This window comes from Rhinatrema bivittatum, chromosome 1 (assembly GCF_901001135.1).
Source record: "Rhinatrema bivittatum chromosome 1, aRhiBiv1.1, whole genome shotgun sequence".
Lineage (NCBI taxonomy): Eukaryota > Metazoa > Chordata > Amphibia > Gymnophiona > Rhinatrematidae > Rhinatrema > Rhinatrema bivittatum.
This window is the reverse complement of record NC_042615.1, coordinates 208,712,469-208,738,526: the sequence shown is the minus strand read 5'-3', so window position 1 is coordinate 208,738,526 and position 26,058 is coordinate 208,712,469. Positions and strand designations below refer to the sequence as shown.

General features: G+C 43.2%; 1 protein-coding gene across 3 annotated transcripts in view; it reads left to right on the top strand.

Moving 5' to 3' along the window:
- Nucleotides 1-26,058, top strand: part of EVC2 (EvC ciliary complex subunit 2) — a 440,866-nt gene that overhangs the window by 235,254 nt on the left and 179,554 nt on the right. The gene's annotated exons all lie outside the window — the stretch shown is intronic.

Below are 26,058 nucleotides of genomic sequence, written 5' to 3'. Positions count from 1 at the left end.
TTTTGTAAGCCCCAGGACTTACACGTGTCCCGGGGCTTTACGCGCATCACCGGGCCCTTTTAAAATAGGCCTGGCGTACGTAACCTTTTGAAAATCCGGCCCAGAGTGCATTTGAAAGCCCTTTTGATGATCCTGATGGATTGAAGAAAGTTATTGAACATACCATGAGCTTGAATCAAAAATTCATTCCGAGAAGAGCAGAGTCAGCGCAAGTGAAAAAACTGGCCAACAAGTATGTTGTTGCCAAGAGGATGAGGGTGACAGCTCTTATATGACAAAAGTATGTTCTTATCTGTGGGCTTTCTAAAGATTGTGGTGGGGAAAATGCTATCTTTCAGAGATACCAGAATATCCAAAAAGGATATTTAACACGGATGAATGACTGCAGAAAAACGATGTCTATTACACAAGTTAAGGCAGTCTAGGAACATAAAAAAATGGATGACAGTGCCATTCCATACAAGAAATATATCATCAGTGTACCATAACCAAGTGGTGACAAAAGATGCAGAGTGAACTGAGCCTTTGTGTTCTGGGGTCGGCAGGTCTTGGGTGGCAGTGTCTGGGGCCTAGGCAGAAGAGTAGATCTGGGGTCAGTCGGAGGAGGGTGGCAGGCAAGGATATCAAGAGTCTGGGCTAAGGTCTGTGATAGGTGGTAGGCAGGGATATCAAGAGTCCGGGCAGGGTTCAGTGGCAAGCAGCAGGCAAGGATATCGAGAGTCCAGGCTAAGGTCAAATACCAGTAATCTCTCTGAGAGTAGAAATGTGTTTGCTAGGATGATGCTGGAGAGACAGAGGCAGGCTGGTAAGGCTGAAGAGATGAAGGCAGACTAGGCGGCTGAAGAGATGAAGGCAGACTGGATAGGCTGGCTGGGAAGGCTGAAGAGATGAAGGCAGACTAGGCGGCTGAAGAGATGAAGGCAGACTAGACGGCTGAAGAGATGAAGGCAGACTAGGCGGCTGAAGAGATGAAGGCAGACTAGGTGGCTGAAGAGATGAAGGCAGACTGGATAGGCTGAAGATAGAAAGGAAGGCTGGGAAGGCTGAAGAGATGAAGGTAGGCTGGAAAAGGCTGAAGAGATGAAAGCAGGCTGGGCAAGGTTGGAGAAATGAAGACAAGGCTAGAGAGAAGAAATCAAGGCTGGAGAGGCAAAGTACGCAACAGCTCACACTATCCGGTAGGTAGTCAACCCATTGTTGAGGCAAAGCAGTGGTGCTTGGCCATGATTTAAATAACCAGCCATGTAATGTCATCAATAGGTACCTGGGAACACTGTTCCCGCTGCGGGACCTTCATATGCTGGCACGCGCGTAGAGCAAGACCAAGACAGTGATGGTGGCAGTGCTTTGAATACATGGAAGAACTATGTTGGCAGGGAGGTGGCGCTGGGTGAGTGAGCTGGCTCATGGGGGCAGGCCCTGAGCTGGCAAATATAGCAAGTAGTGGCAGGGGCAGATTGTGGGAAAATAGTGGCTCGGGGGATTTTTCTCCATACTGGCCCATGGGTACCCAATTACATATACAATATAATTTACATATATTTTACATATATATGTACACACCCCTATATTTCGGCATGGTCCTCCCGTATGAACAGAGTACTATTTGCCAAAACTCAAAGAATAACAACCCCACCTATGAAAAAGTATACCGCAAATATTACACCAGAATCTAAAATATCAATACAACTCCTATTAGGAAAACAGAACAGGCCAAGCTACTACAGATCCCTACAGAGAAACCACATGCTAAAAGAATGCTTCATCTCAGTCTTTGCATGCAGAACACAAACTCTCACCAAATACAGAATAAAGCCACATAAAGTATAAATAGAAATGTGCAGACAAAAACTAAACTGTAAAACGTATCACGCCAGACTCTATACAGTGAAACAATGGAAAAACAAAAATGTCACCATTCCTCATGAAACAATCAATAAAATCAAGATATATAAATCATGAATCATAATTATAAAATCATACTAATAAAATTATTTCAAAACAGCTGATGAATAGAATATCCAATAATTAAAGACTCAAGTAAATTTTGAAACCTTTACCAAACACCAATAAAATGTTTCAAACAGCAGACACATCACATACTACCCAATAATTAAAATGGTAGTCAATCAAGAAAAATGAACTTAAAAAGCCACCTTTACTTTACCCTCTCCAGCAGTTCTCCTACTCCTTTCCCTTGCAGGCCACACTAGAAGCAGCAGTAGCTGCTGAAGATGTCCTCACAGTCCTCTTCCTTAGGGACCACAACCAGTCTCTTCTCTCTCTCTCTCTCTCTCTCTCTCTCTCTCTCTCTCTCTCTCTCTCTCTCTCTCACACACACACCAGTCATCCCCTCAAGACCAGTTTCTGTCTCTCACATACCAATCATCTCCCCAACCTGTCTATCTCTCTCTCACACACACACATACCAGTCATCTCCCTGATCAGTCTCACACATACACATGTCACCTCTCTGGCCAGTCTCTCTCAATCACACAATGCTCTCGCTCCCTCTTACACACAGGATTTCAATCACATACATGCTCTCTCTATTTCACTTACACACTAGCTCTCAATCACACATGTTCTATCTCACTTGCAAACAGGCTCAATCACACACATGCCCTCTCTCACAGCCACAAGCCAGCCAAAAACATGCTCCATCTCTCTTGCACACACACAAGCACCCTCCCTGACTCACATATACACCACACACATACAGAAGCACCCTCCCTTTCTCACATACACATTACACTCTCACAGAAGCACCTTGCTTTCAGACTTGCAGCATTTTTCACTTTTACTAAAAGTGAAAGTGATGATCCCAACCGTTAAATAAGAAAACCACATTCCTATCAGAAGGCGAAATGACACCCTTCCTTCAGGTTCTGTCCTCCCAAGGGACAGCCACCCACACCGTACAGCTTCTCTTGTTTTACACTTTCAGGCAATAAAGCAAGTGTCTTTCTTCAAACTATCAGTCATATGATTATTCATGTGGGAGATATGGAACCGAAAGACATCCTTAGTCACCTTCCCTTTTAAATGGGAAGATTCCAGTCTCAGTCATTTAAAAATATACATTTTCTAAAGGCTTAAAAAAAAATAGCAAAACCGTTTCAGATTGGAACTATTCTAGTCTTCATGCTTAAATTATGCTTCAAAAAAAAAAAAAACCCCACCTGGCATCAGTATCTTAAATTTGTGATTTTGCTGAGATGAACATTTTAAATATTTTAATTTTGTTTTGCTTTAGTATTTGTCTCTAGCCACTTTGCTAAATTGTATTTTCGAGAAGAGGGATGCTTAAAATTCAGTAATTTCATCTTTCATCCAACTTTTCAAAAGTTGCGCTACCAGCACAAAAGTTGAGGTATATGTATTATCACATTTCATTTTTTTTTTAAACTGGCAGATTCCTTTCTCACATACATAACACACACACACACACCATTCCTTTCTCACACATCACACATCCACACACAACACACACACACAGAAGCACCCTTCCAATCTAAGGCCCCCAGCTGAATAGCTGGTCTCTGGCGGCGGTTAGCAGCACCGGTGTTCACTTCTTCGGCCCCCACCGGCCTCGATTTTAAATTCTTCGACCCCCGCCGGCCTTTGGGGCCGGCTGTCTCTGGCGGGGGCCGAAAAAATTAAAATCAAGGCCGGCGGCGGCCGAAGAAAAGAAGATGGGCGCCTCCCAGCCAGCCCCCACTTGAGGCTGGCTGGGAGGCGCCCATCTTCTTTTCTTCGGCCTCCGCCGCCGCCGGCCTCGATTTTAATTCTCCGGCGGGGACTGGCTGGGAGCTTCCCATCTTCATTTCTTCGGCCCGCGCTGGCTGGTCTTCTTTTCTTTGGCCTCCGCCAGCCTCGATTTGTATTTCTTCGGCCCCTGCCGGCTTGGTCTCCAGCAGGGGCTGGCTGGGCAGCGCTGAGGCTGGGCTGAGGAAGAGCCACGCAGTCGAGACCATGTGACCAGCTAGACCGGCCCACCGGGGGAAGCCCGATCCCCCGATAGGCCAATCTGCCCCTAGTAGTGGCATTTTTACACTTATTTGGTTAAGTTCCGAGATATCCGGCTAAGTTCTGATTTATCCAGCTCAGTAGCAGCAAAGTCACTACTGAGCTAAGGAAGTCTTAAAACATTACTTATTCAGCTAAGTTAGATAGCCGGATAAGTCTAGAGTGCTACTTGTCCAACTATCCAACTTAGGCCTAGATTCATCAAATTGCTAGATTTATTGTGGGAATATGGCATATTAGTGGCCGTGCTAAATAAAAGGGGCATAGTTATGCAAATTTTTGACATTCTGTATGGTTTAGTAAAAAATAGTAACCCGCAATAATTTTTGCATTGCAGGTCGCAGTATCACGGTATCACGGTGTACAATGCATTAACATGTCACTTGTCCAAACCAGGAGATACATGCACAAATTGGGCTGGTATGCATAGAACTGGTTTTCAAAGCCGCCTGAGTATGCATGTATCTTGTGCTATGCACACAGGCATGTGGAGGGGATGCCAATAGATATGCGAGTATGTATTTAAGTGCACAGTCACACTCCAGGATCCCCTGAATTCTAACTTTACTACTGCTATGGATGGCGTGTAAGTCATAAAAGAAAACATCTAGGCTAGTCAGTGGACTATTTCAGGTTGGGGCTAACAGGGGGAAGAGAAGACAAATTAGTGGGATTTGGAAGTCCTATCCATAGCCTGGGCAAACTGGAAAGAAAGAATCAGGTGAAAATGGCAATAGCATCAGCATGTATCCCTTTTAATACACGAGCCTTCAAAGTGTAGTATCTCTTATGTACTCCAAAGACAAATCAGAACAATAAAAAATGTGCTTATTTTACCTTCTCCTTTCCTCTCAACCTTCCCGTGCATCCCAGAACAAATCCACATGAACCCCATGCCATCTTTAAGATTCCCCTTTTATGTGATGGATTTGCATGTCCTTGTGCGTGTATATGCCACATAGGGAATATTTGTAGGTGATTTCAGTCTATTTGTTACCATGTGCGCATATTCATGTATATGTAATACAATATCAGTAGCCATTATAGCATAGACACATATATGTGTGCATGGTATCAAATAGGCTGAAAGCGCCTACACATGCACGCTATAAGAACATAAGAACATAAGAAATTGCCATGCTGGGTCAGACCAAGGGTCCATCAAGCCCAGCATCCTATTTCCAACAGCCCAGCATCCTGTTTCCAACAGAGGCCAAACCAGGCCACAAGAACCTGGCAAGTACCCAAATACCAAGAAGGTCCCATGCTACTGATGCTATTAATAGCAGGGCTATTACCTAAGTAAACTTGATTAATAGCAGTTAATGGACTTCTCCAAGAACTTATCCAAACCTTTTTTGAACCCAGCTACACTAACTGCACTAACCACATCCTCTGGCAACAAATGCCAGAGCTTAATTGTGCATTGAGTGAAAAATAATTTTCTCCGACTAGTCTTAAATGTGATACTTGCTAACTTCATGGAATGTCCCCTGATCCTACTATTATCCGAAAGTGTAAATAGCTGATTCACATCTACTCATTCAAGACCTCTCATGATCTTAAAGACCTCTATCATATCCTACCTCAGCCGTCTCTTCTCCAAGCTGAAAAGCCCTAACCTCTTCAGCCTTTCCTCATAGAAGAGCTGATCCATTCCCTTTATCATTTTGGTTACCCTACTCTGTACCTTCTTCATCGGAACTATATTTTTTGAGATGCGGTGACCAGGATTGTACACAGTATTCACAGTGCGGTCTCACCATGGAGCGATACAGAGGCATTATGACATTTTCCATTTTATTAACCATTCCCTTCCTAATAATTCCCTTCCTTTTGTGCTCTTATTTCATTCCATGGCTTTCAGTACCATTTTTAATGCTGATGACTCTCAGACCTACCTCTCTATTTCAGAAATTTCATCAAAATTCCAGTTCCAAATATCAGCTTGCTTATCTGACTTCACTGCCTGGATGTTCTGCTGCTGCCTTCAACTTAACATGGTTAAGATAAAACTGCAGAACAGATAGTGGCTACAGGCAATTACCAGACTTAACTGATATTCTGATGATACAAATTCATTAGTTTTAAGGGAGGTTGCGCGCAGGCATACATGTGTGTGCACTACCCGGCTCACACACATGTACGCCTGGTTTTATAACATTGTGTGCAGATGTGCGCATGTTATAAAATCCGGGGTCAGCGCGCGCAAGGAGGTGCACAGTTGTGCACCTTGCCCGCGCCGAGATGCGATGCCTTCCTCCGTTCCCTTCCTCCTAACCTAACCTTCCTACCCTTCCCCTAACCTTTCCCCCCAGTCCTACTCTAACCTACCCAAAATGTTTATCCTACATTTTTCACCTGCCGGCAGCCTGCCAACCCACAATCCTTCAACACAGCGGCAATGGCCGCTTTGTCAAAGGCCTCTGGCCCCACCCCTTCCCCACCCCTGGACTACCCCTTTTGTAAAGCCCCGGGACTTACTCGTGTCCTGGGGCTTTACGTGTGTCGCCGGGCCTTTTTAAAATAGGTCCAGCGCGCGCAACCCTTTGAAAATTTGGCCCTTTGTTTTTAAGTTTCTAGGTTTTGAAATATGAGCATAAACTCATGCGCTATCTCAAAGTGAACTTGCACTTGACAAATAGACAATGCCAAACTAATTAACCCAGCTTAAAGTTAATTAAACCAGTTTTATCTCATCCTTAGCCACTGGCCGGTCACATTCCTGCAGAGAAGCGCAGTGGGGAATCCAGCGACGCCTGCAGGCAAATAACAGAAATATAGAACCCAGAAGTATGCCGGCAGGAACAGGGTAAAGAAAGACTTGGCTTTCCAAAGTTCTGTCAGGGAATAAAGCTGGCAAATATGACAAGGCAGCTACTCCAAGATTAATGGAGCAGATATGCTGAGCATGGAACTGTCTTGGGCTGCTAGTTCACAGGTAAATTGAACTGCAACAGTCAGAGTTCTGGGGAATAAAATCCCTTAGGACATGGTCCTTGGGAAATATCCACAGTCTGTATAGTTCAGAGTCCTTTTCTCTGCTCAAAACTTCATGAAATATTCAGTTCCAAAGGATCCAATGTTGATCTTGATTGAATGTCACCACCATCTATAGACTCAGGATTGGTGGGATGCTGATGATGTCTTCTGAGTCCAGATACATATGAATATTCTCACTGCTGATAATGAGGTTAATCAGCAGACTTTTGCTGATCAGTGCCTACTTCATAACTAGTTTCATGGCTAGATACAAAGTTTTCACCAAGGGCATGCTCATAGTTCATGTGTCCAAGGTATTCTAGTATATTGTGAGGTGCAGACAGATATCTGATAGGGAAGAACAATTACAGTTTCTTCTCCTCTGTGTGATTCACAGGCTCATACGATGTTGCTAAGATCATCACGTGGCTGAAGACTCCATCTTTGTATTGCTTAGGTCTGTACTTTGGTTCAGTCTGTGTGCATGATTGCAGGCTAGGGTTCAATTATGCAAATTTCTTGTTTAGGTCACTGGCTTTTACCCTATATCCCCTCTTGCATACCTCCCCTCTTTCCTCTTATTCTGTTTCTTTGGATGGCTCTCTTCATCCTCCTGTTTTCCTCAGCGTATAACCTTGGGATCATCTTTGATGCCTCTAGCTCCTCAACACACATCCAAAACATTGCGAAAGTGTGCCATTTCTTCCTGAACAACATTGCGAAAATCCACCCCTTCTCTTCTGGGCATGCTTTCAAAATGTTCATCCACACTCTAATCACTTCCCACTTAAACAACTGCAGCTAGACAATTCCCACAGAACCATTTTCTTTACTGCAGCCTATTCAAAATTTGGCTGCCTGACTTATCTTCTTTTAACATTGCTATGGCCATGTAACCCTCTCTTGTCAAGTCACTATATTGACTCCCCAGCTGCTTCCACATAGATTTATAGTTTTTCTTACTCCTGTACATATGCATTCATTCTGCAGTTTCTATCTTCTCTTCTCTCTCCCTATACCCTTCCTTGTGAACTCTGTTCATTAGGCAAGTTGCTCTTATCTGTGTCTTTTTCCTCTGCTGACAAATCTTGACTCCAAGCTTTCCAGTTTGCTATGCTGTATGCTTGGAATAGACTCCCTGAGTTGGAGCATCATGCTCTTTCTGGCCATATTCAAGACCATCTTTTTGAGGCTGTTTTAATTCTTAACCACTTCTCTGTAATAAATGCATTCCTGTAGAGTTTGTTTGTGTGTTTGTCTTATCTAGATGTAAGCTCCATGGAGAAGGGACTGACTCTTATAGATCTGTCTCTCCAGGCTGAAAACCAGTCAAGCCAGGGTTCAAATCTTGCTGAGAGAGACAGACAGACAAACAGACAGACACTCTCTTTATAAGGATCTCAGATTAGTCATTGATTTATACCATTATAAGAGGGTCATGTAGTAACTCGAGGTGAGGTTTTGGTGGTGGTCTAGGGTTTGGGGACCAGTTTTGCATGCACAGTCAGAGGTATGAACAGTAGAGATGTGAATCGTGTCCTCGATCGTCTTAACGATCGATTTCGGCTGGGAGGGGGAGGGAATCATATTGTTGCCGTTTGGGTGTTTAAAGTATCGTGAGTATCGTGAAAATCGTGAGCCGGCACACTAAAACCCCCTAAAACCCACCCCCGACCCTTTAAATTAAATCCCCCACCCTCCCGAACCCCCCCCCCCAAATGCCTTAAATTACCTGGAGGTCCGGCAGCGGTCCGGAACGGCCTCCTGCAATTGAATCGTGTTGTCTTCAGCCGGCGCCATTTTTCAAAATGGCGGCGCAAAATGGCGGCGGCCATAGACCAACACGATTCGACTGCAGGAGGTCGTTCCGGACCCCCGCTGGACTTTTGGCAAGTCTTGTGGGGGTCAGGAGGCCCCCCCAAGCTGGCCAAAAGTCCCTGGGGGTCAAGCGGGGGTCCGGAAAACGATCTCCTGCCGCGAATCGTTTTCCGTACGGAAAATGGCGCCGGCAGGAGATCGACTGCAGGAGGTCGTTCGCTGAACGACCTCCTGCAGTCGATCTCCTGCCGGCGCCATTTTCCGTACGGAAAACGATTCGCGGCAGGAGATCGTTTTCCGGACCCCCGCTGGACCCCCAGGGACTTTTGGCCAGCTTGGGGGGGCCTCCTGACCCCCACAAGACTTGCCAAAAGTCCAGCGGGGGTCCGGAACGACCTCCTGCAGTCGAATCGTGTTGGTCTATGGCCGCCGCCATTTTGCGCCGCCATTTTGAAAAATGGCGCCGGCTGAAGACAACACGATTCAATTGCAGGAGGCCGTTCCGGACCGCTGCCGTTCCGGACCGCTGCCGTTCCGGACCGCCGCTGGACCCCCAGGTAATTTAAGGCATTTGGGGGGGGTTCGGGAGGGTGGGGGATTTAATTTAAAGGGTCGGTGGTGGGTTTTAGGGGGTTTTAGTGTGCCGGTTTTCCTGCCCTCCCCCTTCCCCCGATTTACGATTTTTTGACGATAAATCGGGGGAATTGGTATTGTATCGTGGCCCTAACGATTTTTGACGATTTAAAATATATCGGACGATATTTTAAATCGTCAAAAAACGATTCACATCCCTAATGAACAGCACAGTACATATCAATGAACATTTGATGTGATTTGAAATGAGGAAAGGTACACAAAGATGAGATTTCTACAATGTACTCTTGCCCTATCTAGATGCACTCTCTACCTGGGTGCTAATGCCCTTGATAATGCCATAACGCATTTTGATGTATGACCCTGTTAGGTTGGGGACAGAAAAATATCTACTGTACCTGAATATAATCTGCTTTGAAGTTGCTGACTAGTTATGAATGGTGAAATATATATTAAAAAATATGAAAAAATGCATATTTGTATAGCACTGCATGTGTTTAATAGCACTTTAGCAATAAGTTATACTGGATTGTTGTATGATGGATCAACAAAATCATAAGAACATAAGATATCCTTAGTTTTGAGAGAAGTACTCCTTTATATTTATTTGTTCATTTTTCTCTCCAGTGAATTCTTCTCACATTTGAAATAAATATATTAAATTCATATACCCTGTGATCATAATGCTATAGAAGGGAATATTGTTAGTTTTAATATAAGTAGGTTATAAATGAAATATGATTATTGGCATGACTATAATAAATTGAGCTCTCACTCTGCATTATAAAGTCATGAATAACAAAAATCAAAGCTCAGAATCTAATCACAAAATGCAAAGCTGCTAACAAGTCATGAAATGTCACCCTCCCCCCCAGCTTCAATATGATTACGTTAAATTCCTTCCTCTACCATATCAGCTCTTCAGACTATGTAAATAATGCAACATGAGAATTTCTGAAAATAGATTAAGGAGTTAAATAAATAGAATTGACAATAATCATAGACATTTACATACTCTTTCAGGAAATGTAAAACAGAAAACATTTTTCACATAGAATATACATACTAGCAAAATGTTTGGTTTTATATGTGATAATTCTGTTAACAGCTAAAGAAAATTATTAAGATCTCACTTTTTTCTTTTTCACCTTGTGATTAAAATTTGTAAGAAGAATTGTTAGTTGTTTATTTTAAGTTTTAATAGTCCAACCTAGTGGCTAGGATGGTGATTTAACAAAGCCCATAATGATTTAAATCTTCAATAGAGTTATAGGTTATAAATTCATGATTGCCCTTCCCCAACATCTTTAAATACTGCTTGTGTAAAAGAACAGATGTAGGCATTAATTTAAGTCTCTCTATATTAAAAGCTGAATTATATCTATTAGAGTTTAGCTCAATGAGGTAATCATGATTAGCATGAGACATTTGAATTTAAACAAAACAAACACACAAGAAATCCTTTACAATTATTAATCCCTTTTTGTTTACACACATTCTGTAACCTTCCTTTCAGAGGATTTCTTATCTATGAAGTATTTAAAATAGCTTAATTCAGCCTGTTGGACCTGTGTGTAATGCCCTGAAGTACAATTTGACTTTTGTATGGAGCATCATAGTTTAAGCTAAGTTTTACATTTTAACAACTCTTAAAAAGTCACCCAGCTATTTACATTCTTAATAATCGAATAACCAACTACAATGGCTGACAAAACCCTTCCCTCCTGGACAATAACCATGGGTAACACATCCTTGGTGTGAGAGGACAGTGCATCAGCTGGAGAGCAGGTTCTTGCTAGAGGATCACTTCTTGCTTCACCAAGTTGATGCTCTCTGACCAGGAGATCTTCCTCCTCCAAGGCAGCATCAGGGCTACGATGTTGGAGTTGGGACTTGGCCACTATGTCCCTGAAGGTCTCATCTATATACCTCTCTGTCTGCCTCAGCTCCTCTAGGTCTGCCACTCTAGTCTCCAGAGATTTGACTCATTCTCTGAGAGCCAGCAGCTCTTTGCACATACAACCTCTCACTGGTCTGTAAAAAAATCATACATGTGGCATTCGATGCAAAAGACTGGATGCCCCCTCCCCCCCTTGCTGCTGCACTACTACCTTCCTCTTAATTTTGTTGAGCTCCTAATTAAGTTTAGGGTGCTACTCCAGTAAGAATATGTACAATTAGAGTCCTGTATATGTATTGGTTTATTCACTGTTAATCTGGTAGTGACATGCAATGGGATAATTAAACACCTGATAAGGGCTGAGACAATCCTGTGTTTTAGATAAAAGGCTGATTGATTTTTAATTTGAAAGTGTCTCTTGCCTAAAAGATGAGCTGGGGTGGGTGCTAGGGAAAGACAAACACACACAAACTCTTAGCTGTTTCCTAACTTTTGGCTTGCTTTTTATAACACACACACACTAAAGAATATATCCTGATAGTTTACCTCTCCCCAAAACATTTTTGCCAATACCTCTGCCAGTTAACCTACTCTGTCTCCAGTTCATCTGTACCCTCTAGTACCCTGAATTGCCCCAGTTCAGCCAGATATCCCATCCAAAAATTGCAGACAAATCACACTTCACTTGCACTAGTCAAATTGTATGAATATTCAATAATTTACCGTATTTTCTATTTACAAAATAGTAACTTCCACATGGACCTCTTGACCCTGCCCCATAATGACCCTGTTTTTTTATCAGTATATATTTGTGCAAAATTAAAAATAAATGCATGCTTTCGATGCATGCTTTGATAAAATAGCATGTACATGATTATATTCTTACATGCATCTATGCTGTTTTTCCATATGTAACCCCTTTGAAAATATACTTATGAGAGTGAAGGCTGTTAGGGTGAGTAGTTAGTTCTGTGGGGGAGTTTGAGCAGGTTGGGGTTGTTATTGTAATTTATACCCTGCTAATATTATAAGTATTAACTGGATAAATGTATGTATTAATTGATTTTAGTTGGTAGACTTTGTATTTTTTTGCTTGCTTAGATATATGTAGAGAGAGAGAGAAAGAGAGAGATTTATTCGTGTCTTATTTGCCACGCTCAAAGGACCTATGGCAAAACTTACAAACATACAATGCGAAAAAAATTATAAATGTAATTATTTATATAGATTTGATTACATACCATGACAGCACTAACCATCAAGGCAAGGAAAAGAATTTCATAAAACAAATCAAATTAAAATACATATAAATATCAGGGCCTTGAAGGGAGAGAGAAGGGAGCTCAGTTGGAGTCCTCCAAGCACTGGTGGTAAGCCCTGATTGAAATGCAGCTAGGGCTCCCGCAGAGAGACTATCAGCTGGACTGGGGCTTTAAAACCCCGTGTATGGCTTAGACTGGCTTTGACTGTCTTCGAATTGCCTTCTGATTGCTGTATTTTCTTTTGCAATTGTTTTGGGATATATGGGGCGCAAGAGGAAGGCCAAGATCATCACCTCCTCTCCAGCTACTTTAAGACTCGGTCCGATGGATGCTCATCTAAGTAGGCTCAACTTGCCAAGAGAGGACAGTGTTAGAGACATATTAGATGTCTCTTTAATTCCTGGCACTGGACCAACTCCTGTACAGCCCCCAGGATTTACAGAGGAGGGCAATTCCATTGAAAATGAAGCAGCAAGTGTGAGTTATATGTAGATTCAGTAGCTTCACAACCCTTGAATATTCATCAACAGGGAGTAAATGGAAGCCCCTCTGTAAACATTGGTGGCATACAGGCGACTGCTGTAGATGCCACCAGTGTTACTCTGGGTGACTTGTGGAGAATGCTGCAGAAACTAGATACTAATGTAACACAAATGAATTTATCCTTTTCAGCTATGGTAGGTGGAAATAGATCAATGATTAAAGATCAAGGGAAAAAATTAATTGAATTGAAATCTAAGGTATATAGTTTATCATTGAAAATTCAGAACGCTCAAAGTGTTGAATCTAACTGTATTTCAGATAATATAGTGTTATATAATGAGATAGGGAGAATTGTTTAAAAGTTAAAAACTTGCGGTTTGTAAATTTTCCTTATACAAGACTTTTGTCTCCTTATGAGATGTTTGTAAAATATCTTAAGGAAAATTTAGCATATAAAGATAATGAGATTCCAATCATTTCTAAGATCTATTATTTTCCTCTCCAATTAAGAGACACTCCTGGGAATCAGGGAGACCTACAATCCCCAGGAGTGTCTACTTTTTTGGAAGAATCTATTGACATCATAAATAAGAGAGCTACTCTTCTTGTATCTTTTTCCCTAGAAAAGGATAAAGAGTTTATTTTTGAAAAATCTCTAAAAAATAGGGAACTATTATTTTGTGGTCAAAAAATGTATGTTTTTCCAGACGTTTCAAGGGCCAGTCAGGTGCACAGGAAACAGTTTTTGGTTTTTAAAAGTAAGACTATTGAATTGGGTGCAACTTGGCCATGGTGGGATCGGACCTCCTTCACCTTTGTCAGGGCAGTCGGCACTTAATGGACTATGACATTTGGTTCTGGACCATGGCCTCCGAGCTGAATTAGGGAGATGACAGCCTCTGCAGCATTTTTAAGGAAGGACTCTTGTCCTGGGTTAAGGATGAACTAGCCACTCATAAGCTTCCTGAATCACTAGACGGCCTTATAGATTTGGCCAGGAGAATTGACTGCCACCTTCACCCACAACACAGATGGTTTGCGCTGGCTCCTTCATTTTCATGCTTTCTCTCTCCCACTTTGATGGCAGTCCCAGCCCAGGCACAACCAAAAGAAATATTGCACCTCAGACAGGGACACCTTACTCCTGAAGAAAGGCTCCGCTGACACCAGTTGAGGCTCTGCTTTTACTGTGCTGGGACCAGGCACCAGCTTGCATGCTGCCCACTGAATTCGTGAAACTACCAAGCCTAGGATCTAGTGGGAAGGTGACCCTAGGCTTCACGACTCCAGCTCTTAATTGACACTCCCAGTGACTATTTGTTTGAATAACCAAGAATTTTCCACCCAGGTGTTGGTTGATTCTGGTGCCAGGGGGAACCTCATAATGAAAGTCCTCATTGACCACTTAAAATTTTCCTTGGTTGCTAGAAACTCACCCCTTGTCATCTCCTCTGTCCACGGAAACCCTCTCCCCAGTCAGATCACCTTGGCTAAGGCACCCTTGCACCTACTCACCAACTTGCTACACGTGGAGAGAATAGTCTTCCATATCATTCACAAGGCCATGCCATACATCCTGTTGTGCTAGGCTTACCCTGGTTGCAACTCCACTCTGTACATTTTGACTGAGGTTCGCTACAGCTGACGAGCTGGGGTTCCTACTGTCTGTTCATGCCTGTAATGTGTTGATCCACCACATCACTTTCCCTTGGCGACAACCCTGATAGGGCTGTCTTCATAGTACACAGATTATACCGACGTGTTTTCCAACAAGGAGGCTGAGACTCTGCCTTCCCATAGGGTATATGACTGAGCCATTGATCTGCTTCCTAACACTGTGAACCACCTCATGGGAGAATATATCCCTTATCTTCCCTGGATACAAACACAATGTCAGAGTACATCAAAGAAAACCTTGACCGGGGTTCCTCCATGTCTTCCGCCAGGGCAGACATTTTTTCTTTATCTCCAAGAAGGATGGCTCATTATATCCATGTATTGATTATAGGGGGCTGAATGCTATAACGAGAGAGGACAAGTACCCTTTACTACTCATCTCCAAGTTATTTGTCCGTCTCCAGGGATCCAGAATACTTACAAAGCTGGACCTCCACGGGGGCCTACAATCTAACTAGGATCAAACATGGAGATGAATGGAAGATGGCTTTCAGTACGCAAGACTGGCACTACAAGTATCTAGTAATGCCCCCACCATATTTCAGAAAATGATGACCAAAATCTTCAGACACTTCCTCTTTGTCTGTGTTATCATATACCTTGATGATATTTTCATCTTCTCTAAGGATCTCAACCTCCACTGCCAGGATGTTCACCTTGTCCTCTAGAGGCTACAAGATAACCTATGCCCAAAGTTGGAGAAATGTTTTTTCGAGAATTTTCCTTTCCTAGAATACATTGTATCTATCAAGGGCTTCCATATGGATCCAGATAAGGTCAAGTACATCCAAGACTGGCTACAACCCTCCGGTCTTCATGCCCTGCAAAGATTTCTAGGCTTTACCAACTATTACTGGCATTTCATTCCCAACTACTTCCGGATTGTGGCCCCTCTCAAAAAGGAGCCAACATCAAAGCCTGACCTTCAGAAGTGGTTACTGCTTTCCAAGAATTAAAGGATGCATTCCTTCAAGAGCCATGCCTCCATCACCCCAAAACCACTAGTCCCTTCATCCTTGGAGTCGATGCTTCCTTGCTTGGGGTAAGAGCAGTACTGAGTCAACTCTCCAACTCAGGAGTCCTTTGCCCCTGTTCCTTCTTCTCATGAAAATTCTCTCCCATAGAATGCAACCATGGGATTGGGGACAGAGAACTGTTGACAGTCAAGCTTGCACTTGAAGAATGGCACCATTGGCATGAAGTGCTCAAAATTGCACTACTGTTTACACCAATCATAAAAACTTGGAACATCTTCATCACGCTTAACGGATAAATGCTCGCCAAGCCCATTGGTTGCTTGGCACCAGGCACATTATTAATCCAGCTCATATCCTTCTGGCCTCCACCATGACCATTCCACTACAGAAGATAGTTGTTTTATGCAAACTCCGAGAAAAAGTGTTAAAGTAGTCCCACAACTCCTGTGTCACAGGTCACCCTGTGCAGGCCCGAACTCTCGCACTGCACCAGCAGTACTGCTGATGGCCCCAGATGCAAAGAGATGTCCGGGCCTATGTGGACTTCTATCCCATTTGCATATAGCATAAACCTTTGGTGGGATGACTTTGGGGGTTATTACAGCCATTGCCAGCCCCCAGGGAACCCTGTAGTGTCCACAGACTTTGTGGTGCATCTCCCTCTCTCAAATGACTGCACAATTATTTGGATTGTAGTTGACCACTTCTCAAAGATGGCTCACTTTATCCCATTTTCTGGCCTTCCTATAGCCCCAGAGCTGGCCTGACTATTTACACACCATATCTTCTGGCTACACAGCCTACCCAAACATATTGTTTCAGACCGTGGGGCTCAGTTTACAGCCAAGTATTGGCACTCCCTCTGTGAAAAGTTTAACATCTCCTTGGATTATACGACAGCATACCACCCCCAAACTAATGGCCAGTCAGAGTGGACCAATCAGACACTGAAAAGCTTCCTCAGAGCCTACACGAATGATTACCAAGAGAACTGGATTGTTCTCCTTCTATGGATGGCGTTTTCCCACAACTCCCATATCAGCACTGCCATGGGGGTGACCCCTTTCAAATTGTTTAAGAAAGGCAGCCAACACCTTCATTGCCTATGCTCTTGACTGTCCCCTCATCAGTGGCTCAGTTGACAACTCAGGAGTTCCAAGAACTTTGGATCTGCACAAGGGAGATGCTTCAGAAAGTGGCAGAGAAGGCCAGGAAAGCTATAGTTGCATATCTTAGACCTGTGCCACAATTTAAGCCTGGGGACAAAGACTGGATCAGTACCCACCATATTCGGCTCCAGGTGCCCTCCATGCACTTGATCCCCAATACATCAGGCCATTCTCAATCCTTCGCCAAATAGGCCCAATAACCTACCAGTTACGCTTACAAACCTCTCTAGGAATTCACAATACCTTCCACATCTCACTCCTCAAACCATTTGTTCTCTCATGGCCCTCCAGGAGACCACTGGCTGATCAAGAAATCTCCTCAGAAGACATTACCTATTGGGTAAAAGAGGTCTTGGGTGTAAAACGATGGGGCAAGAAATGGGAGTATCTTATCTCCTGGGAGGGATACAATCCAGAAGAGAATATGTGGGAGTCCGCCTCTAACATTTTGGACAAGAATCTGATAAGAGAATTCCATGCCAAATACCCTAGCAAACCTAAACCCTCAGGAAGGGGGTTTAGGGAAGGGATTACTGTTGCAATCAGTGGTCTGTGGGATACTCTTACCTTTAGCCTGGACCCAGACATATTGCTCCCCGTCGTCATGGCCAGCCTACTCGGTGAGGACGCAGTCATCCCACGAAACGCGGCTAGACCAACGCCGCCACTGCAGATCACTGGAGGGAGCCCTTAGGTGCGTGTGTGCCCAACTTGCTGGCATTTAAAGGGCCCACAGTGGGCAAATCCCTGCGGCACCCTTTGATGACATCAGACTTATTCCTGTATTTAAGGTAACCTCTTCCTGCAGCCTTTGCCTTGGCAATAGGTCGACTCCTCCTGGAGATATGCTTTGCCTCCGTGTTCTTGGTTCTTGCTTCTTGTCATCCCCATGCCATCCACTATGTCATCCCCATGCTCCTGTGTCCTGTTCCTGGTTCCTTGGCAGTCAGATTGTTCTCCAAAGCTCTTGTCTTCATGGTCAATCTTCCCTTCATCTTTCTTCAGTGTTTCATCTTGCTCCTGTGGTCCCTCATCTTACTGTCTCCTCTTTGTGTCTTATCTCTTCGGACTGGACTTCTAGCTTTGACTTCAGACTGGACTTCTGGCATCGACTTGGATTGGACCTTGACACTGCTTGACCTCTGCCTGCCCCTGACCACTGCCTACTTCCGCTTCTGACTGAACTTTGCCTGCCCAGTCTTCTACCTGAACCATGACCCTGCGAGTACACTGCCTGCCTCCATCCACAGCCTGAATCTGACCCTGTTGACTGCTGCCAGTCCTGACTGCTGCTTGTCCTGCCTCTGCTTCCTGCTCTGTGCTGGCCTGTAATGACTTCATCACAACAGATCTTCACCTCTACAGAGGCTCACACCTAAGACAATTCGGCCCCGGCACCCAAGGGCTCAATCTAAGGGGAACTTGGACTGGTATTGGTGAGGCTCCAGTTGGGCCTCTGCTACTGCCAGCTCCTTCTACTGATGGTGGGGACCTAGGGGGCCCCTCCCTGTGGGTTGCACCAACTCAATCTCTGGGTCCACATCCGCAACATGTATCTTCTGCATATTCATTACAGGTAGCCTGACTAGCTAGAGAGGGGCTGAGGACTAGTTTGGCATAAACCACCTTTACACAAGTTTTTATCCCAGCCCCCACTCAGAATATTAAATATTTTAGAAACGTTATTACACTGTGTATGACCTTTGCTATCATTTTCCAAATATAATTTATAAATCATTGCTACTACCCTTAACTAATAAGTCTTGATACTTTTGATGGAACTCTAAAATTGCTCTCTGCTTCAACAGCAATGGGAAAAAGGGAATTTGTATTCAGACATCAATCAACAAGGGCCCTGTCTTTTACATTCTGGGGAACTGATGTGCACACATAAGGGAAAATATACAGGATTGCTGCTACGGCCAAGTCCATAAGCTATGCATGTTATGTAGCACTGTCTGAATTTTCAAAAGGCTCATCACCCAGTAAAAATGTTGCTAGCAGTAAATTTTTATGGGTTATCATAAGGCTTGGGGATAACTGCATAAAGCAGCAATTGTTTCTCTTAAGAGAAACATGGGGTAACCTGCATAGTACAGCAAATACTACCATAAGAAGCTTGCTGAGCAGATTGGATGGGTCATTTTGGTCCTTTTTTGCCATCATTTCTATGTTACTATGGGGGTCATTTTCGTAGGGTATCGCACGCGAAAAGGGAAAAGTCCCTTTTCGCGTGCGATAGCCAGGTCGGGGAAGAGTTGGGGCAGAGTCGGGACGCATGTGGCGGAAATGTCACTGGCGGCGAAAAGGTAAGAACCTTTTTCGCTGTCAGTAGTGCGCCCAATAGCACCACCTTTTACGATGGTGCTATTGGGTGCGAAAGCCGGCAGCGATCGCACCGCGGAGATCGCTTCCGGCTTTCGCAGGCCCACCCCCCCCGCTTCGCCCCCCCCCCCGCCCCCATTACCGCCAGCTTCTCTAAGGTCTGTGACCCTAGAAAATCCAGGTCTATATTACTAGAGGAAACATGTTCTGCCTTGATTTAATACTTTTTTTTTTCTGTTAAATAACTACTTAAGCATGTATTTTTATAATTATAACTTTTATAAATCTCTGAAATGTCCACTCTTGGAGGTAATATTTTTGGAATGCATCTTCTAGGCTTATCTAAAGGGATCCAAATTCTCTGAAAGTGCTCACAAATCCAGATTTATACATTCAGTTCCATGGACTAGATGACTGAAATGCAGTTTGACGCTAGAAAAATATCATTTCCCCCATTTTCTTGTAGAAGTAGATTGAATTTTCCTGAGGAAAGTTTTTAATAGACTTGTTATTTTGCATTTTTAAATGTTTGTTAAAGTTATTAATGCATCATCTCTTTGCAACTATTGATACTTTGGTTTTCATTTAATCTTTATAGGGTATATTTTATTTATAAAATATTTAAAAAATCCTTATAGCTTGCAATATCCAATAAATATTGTTCTGGGTGAATAACAAAGTCAACGCAAACTGGTAGTTTATTCTTTCAAAAAGTACAAAGGCTAGGGGACATTCAATGAAGTTACTAGGTGACACATTTAGAAGAAAATATTTTTTTACTCAATGCATCCATACTCAATGAAATTCATTGCCAGAGGATGTGATGAAAGATGTTAGTATAGCTGGGATTAAAAAAGGTTTAAACACGATCCTGGAAGAAAAGTCCATTAACCATTATTAAGGTAGACTTGGGGAAATTCGTTGCTTATCCCTGGAATCTATCTTCCTTTTGGGATCCTGCCAGATACTTTTGACATGGATTGGCTACTGTTGGAAATTAGATACTGGGCTTGATGGACCTTTGGTGTGACCCAGTATGGGAAATCTTATGTTCGTATGTTTTCTTACTTCTACAATAGCTCAGACACCACATATTTGTGGAAAAAAGTGGGCTTTTTATTTATTTAAAAGTATTTATATTCCACCTTTAGAAAAATGTATTCAATAGCAGCAAGGATTACCAAAATGAGCTAATACAAGAAACAATGCAATCCCAAGACTAGGCTGCTTTTTGCCTTCCAGCAGTTTTCTACTACTCTCTTCAGTTTTCAGTTCAATTAAAATCAGGTTCTACTGGGCTCTGTCTCTATTAGCCTTTATTTGCAAGTACCTGGGTACGGTACATCTTTTTATAATCCCTCTTCTTTCTAGTCTAGCCATCACTAGGGGCAATAGAATACAACTCCTTATGGAACCTTAGTCCAAGCTCTATGCAACACTGTTGTGTAACAATTGGGACTCCCTCCCTTACCAGGAACTGTGACAGTATTCCTAGCCTTGGATAGGCCAAATAGCAGAATCCAGGTCTCCAACATGTCAAATGCACAACACAGCACTGAGCTTCTAAGTTGGACCTGACCAGGCTATTTAAAGATTTTGTATAGCAGCTTCCTGTTAAGTATATTTATTCTGTGTAACTAAAAAAAAATATGAATGTCACTGTCCCATGAAACGAGAACTGTCATCATAAACTGATGTTTCTTGTCAACAAATTTCAGTCTTAAAAGTTATAGCTGTAACCTAGCCTGTATGTTTGAATTCAACATTGGTGTAGGACCGAAATGCATAGGACAAGTTGGATTAGAATGGTTCCATAAATGAATCATGCCCCAGAGAAAGTACTGGAATTCAGAGAAAAATAGTTTGTCATCTTTTACTGGTAGGGAGAAAAACTTTCAAACAACTATGCATGATGGCATATACACGTGCATATGGGTGCGCGCAGTTTTACTGTAGTGTTTTCTAATCCACATGTATCACATATGTGCATGTTATAAAATATGCATAGTTTTACCCTGCAGCATATGGCATATGTATGCTTATATGTGAATACATGCAATGCATTGAATGTGCTTACTTAACATACCTATTTTTTAAATATACACGTGTACATTTTACACACAAAAGAAAAGCAGAATTTACTTGCCTAAGTCCCTATATACGCACATAAGGTGGACAATTTTAAAATATTCACATATCAAGGAAATTAACCAGTTTAACGATTAGTTCACCAGTTCACACAGTCCTCCTACAGGTCATCTAAATCTTCCTAGTTCTCCAGTCTCAGCTCCCATCAGTTCACCCACTTCTCCCACCCAGTCAGCAGTACACAATAATCATATTTAATATCAAGCCAGATAATTAGCAGGTGTAAATTTATTGGAGTAGGTTGGCAAATGTATGGGTGTAAGTCTTATAAAATGCAACGTACATGCGTGTTGGCCTCACCATGAAATGCACCTATATTGCCCCCTTTCTTTTTTGCACATGGGGGTAGATTTTCAAAGGGTTATGTGCGTAACCCCGAAAACCTGCCCCTGCGTGCGCCGAGCCTATTTTGCATAGGCTCGGCGGCGCGCGCAAGCCCCGGGACGCACGTATGTCCCGGGGCTTTGAAAAAGGATCGGGAAGGGGGCGGGGTCATGGGCGTGGCACCGATCCGGAGGTGGTCCCGAGTCCTCTGGCACAGCAGCTGTGCCAGAGGTTCACTCGCCGGCAGCTGGCTGGCGCGCGCACGATATACCTGCAAGAGGCAGGCGTAAAAAATAAAAGAAGGTAGGTGGGGATTTATGTAGGGCTGGGGGGTGGGTTAGATAGGGGAAGGGAGGGGAAGGTAGGGGGGAGTGAAAGAAAAGTTCAGAGTGGTCTTGGAGGGAACGGGGAAAGCCATTGGAGCACCCCTAGGGCTCAGCACATCCCCGCGCGCCCGCCAACCCTGGATTTTATAACATGTGCGCCGGGTAGCACGCACAAATGTACCCCGCACACATAGGATTAAAAATCTGCCCCATAATGAGCAGTTTTGAAAGTTAGAAGTTTTCTCGTATGCTTCACATAAGCACATAAGCCTTTCGCATGCATTAATTAGAGAGATTTGCAAATAAGTTGGGCTTCCGCGTACTGAGGGCCGGATTTTAAAAGCCCTGCGCGCATAAATCTGGCCGGATTTACGCGCGCAGGGCACTCGCGCGCCGGCACGCCTATTTTGCATAGGCCGCCGGCGCGCACATAGCCCCGGGATGCACGTAAGTCCCAGGGCTTCGTAAAAGGGGCGGGAGGGGCGTGTCCGGGGCGTGTCCGGGGGTCAGGGGTCGGTTTGGGGCAGGACCGGGGGCATGGTGCTGGCCCGGGGGTGTGGTCGAGGCCTCCGGACCAGCCCCCGGGTCGGGTGATGGCGCGCCAGCAGCCCACTGGCACGCGCAGATTTACGCCTGCTTTTGGCAGGCGTAAATCTGCCAACAAAGGTAGGGGGGGGGGGGTTAGGTAGGGGAAGGGAGGGGAAGGTGAGGGGAGGCGGAAGGAAAGTTCCCTCCGAGTCCGCTCCAATTTCAGAGCGGCCTTGAAGGGAACAGGCAGCGCGCGCCGGTCTCGGCGCGCACAGGTTGCACAAATGTGCACCCCCTTGCGCGCACCGACCCCGGATTTTATAAGATACGCGCGGCTACGTGCGTATCTTATAAAATCCAGCGTACTTTTGTTCGTGCGCGCGTAAATTTATAAAATCTACCCCTGAGCGAATTTTGAAAGTCACTCAGATAAAGGAGTATCTCACTCAGCTCACACATCTCCAAAGATTTCAAAAAAGGGGCGGGGCATGGGTATTGTCTGGGCAGGGAATGGGCATTTCAGGACATGAACCAGAAATATGCACGTAAACTTTTACGCGCTTTGGTAGACACCGAGGTCCCCTGCCGTGTATCTTTACTTCTGCTATAGGTGACATATAAGTTAAAAATTATAGAAAACTAGGCAGATCTACGGGGTTTTAAGGGTCGGGGCTAACTGGGGGTAGTGAAGGCTATTAAATTAGAGGGTTTGGAGGACCTATCTCTTAACTGGGTGAACCAGGGACAAACTGATACAGCTGGGAATGGCATCAGTCTGCGCCCCTTTTAAAATCTCCTGATTTACGTGGCACAAGTGGGTTTTGTGCGCACATGCGCGTGCCACTTAAAATTCGGTGCGCATGTGCACGGGTCAAGACTGTTATATAATATGTGAACGAATGTTATAGAATGGGCGTGTCCCTGGGCACAGGCCAACGTATGCGTGCAAATTGTGTGCCTAGGCGCCGGTTTGAAAGCCACTGTCCCTGTTTTGAAATGTCATCCCTAAGTATAGTATAAAACCATTGTTGATGTTGAACCCCAGTGGATTTTCTGCTGTAGCTTCCAACATTGAAATTAAACTTTGTTTTTCTATTTCTTTGCTCTTTATGGCTTTTTTCCTCTCTGGCCTGTCTACTTCCTTTGTCCCCAATCACATTAGCACTTTAGCTTCTCTATATGATTTGGATTTATAGTGTTATTTATCCAGGCAGGATTCTCTCATACTACATTTTTGAGAAGCACACGCATATATCCATCTGCCTCCTTTGTGGATGTCCTGTCTGCGCACTTGTACTGTGCTCCCTACATGAACATTTCCAGTGGGGAGAAAGAAGAAGAAGAACAATGTCATTGCTATTACTCAAGTAAATTAAATGAACCAGAGCCCAGGGAGATCATGAGTTATCATCCAATATGCTGCTCAGCTATAGAACAGACCACTTTGTGTCATTTGCAATCATTTGGCTAATGACTTGCGCCCATTTATGCATAAGATCCTAACATTCTACCTAAAAAAAACAAAACAAAACACTGTGAGCTTTTTATTTAAAAGTGTTTGTATTCCGCATTTCCAAAAATGTGTTCAAAATGAAGAATATCAGCAAGGATTACCAAAATTAGTTAATATAAGAAACAAAATATATTCCTACAAAGGAACTGGTAGATGAAATCCAGAAGAAATTCCCATAAAAGAAGGTCGCACATAGGATTCCTAATGACATTCAATTATTCAGATAATTACAACTGGAAAAAAAATATATTTAAAATAAAAGTTTTAATAAGGGGTTTGAATTGAACTGTGTGCTCGATAAGGAATCCATTGATTAAATACTGTCTTATAAAAACAGTAGTCTTCCACTATAATAATAATAAATTGAAATTATATAGTGCCTCCAACTCATACAGGATTCCAGCTATTCCAGAGAGCCATTGAGGCCTCCCCTTTAAAATCATTGCTTTCGTTTGCAGCTACAGTCATTAAGAACCATTTCCCGAGTCTGGGTTTCAGGATATTCATAATAACTATTGATGAAATACATATGTATACATTTGGTTTGTGAATTAGGTTAATTTGCATCTTTTGGTTAAACTATTGATTTATGAGGATTGATTAGGTGATCACTGATAGACCCCTGCTACTTATGTGGCTTTTAAAAGAAAAATTAAAATAATTGCTTCAGATATGGTATGTATGCTGTTAGGCAATTTTGATAAGAATAAGGAAATGGGTCAATTTTCACAACTTTTTTCCAGTTATATTATGATAAGCACTTTAGGATGGATATAAACTTTAAAATTCCTGACATTTATAAAAAAAAAAAAGACACAAGAAGCAAACCTTTTCAAATGGAAAGGGAGCTGTAGAATTAGGGGTTATGATATGAAATTCCAGAGGGCAGACTCAGGAACCACATTAGGGTATTTTTTTCATGGAAAGGATGATGGATGCCTGGGATGCCCTCTCAGAGGAAGTGGTGAAGACAAGAACAGTGACAGAATTCCGAAGAGCCTGGGATAATTGCAGAGAATCCCTAACAGCATGAGAATGAAAATGAAGCAGGGGGTAATGTGGTAAACCCTCTGTATGGGGATAAACTGCATGAAACAGCAGTTACAACCCTGAACAAGAAGGCAAAGGGATAACTTGCATGGAGCATCTGGCTGAGAAGACTGGAAGGACCATTTTGGTCTTTATCTGCTATCATTTACTATTTAACTATGACTAACTTTTAAAGCGGTGCACGGGTGCAGATGTACATGTGTTTGTCAGCCCACGGCCAAGGACTCGGCTGTTGTATAACATACACGCCTATGTGCACACTTGTTATAAAATAGGCTGGCCGCATGCACATGTGCACTCAATTTTAAGTTGGGTGCGCCTGTTCGTGCAAATCCCACTTCTACCGCGTAAGTAGGATTTTAAAAGGGATGCACGCCGATGCCATTTCCACTGAAATCATTTCGTTCCTAGTTCTCCCTGTTAAGGAACAAGTCTTCCAAACCCCCCTAGTTTAATAGCCTTGCTTCCCCTATTAGCCTGACCTTTAAAATCCCACTGATCTACCTAAATATTTTTGTTTTATTTCTTACACATCATCCATAGCAGAAGTAAAGTTACATGGCAGGGACACCGGCATGCGCCAGTGCGTGTAAGTATTTAGGTGCAAATTTAGGGTTAAAATCCTGGAATGCCCATGCCCCACTCCATTTTGAAATGTTTTCATTTGTTCTCGCAGTGGGAAATACATGCGTATCTGGGTGGCTTTTAAAATCACCTGTATATGTTTTATCTGCTACTTATGATTCTATAATAGTTTATGACTTTTTCCTAGGATTTTATATGTTAATATTGTCATTTTTATTTGTAATAAAATTATTTTTCATTTGTATTGATTTTATTACTGTTTTTGCTTCATTTTGATATGTGACTGATTATTTTGATATATCTCACTTAGAGCATTTTTTTTGGTGAATGGGTGAGTAGCAAATTTAAAAAAAGCTTTAGCCATATTT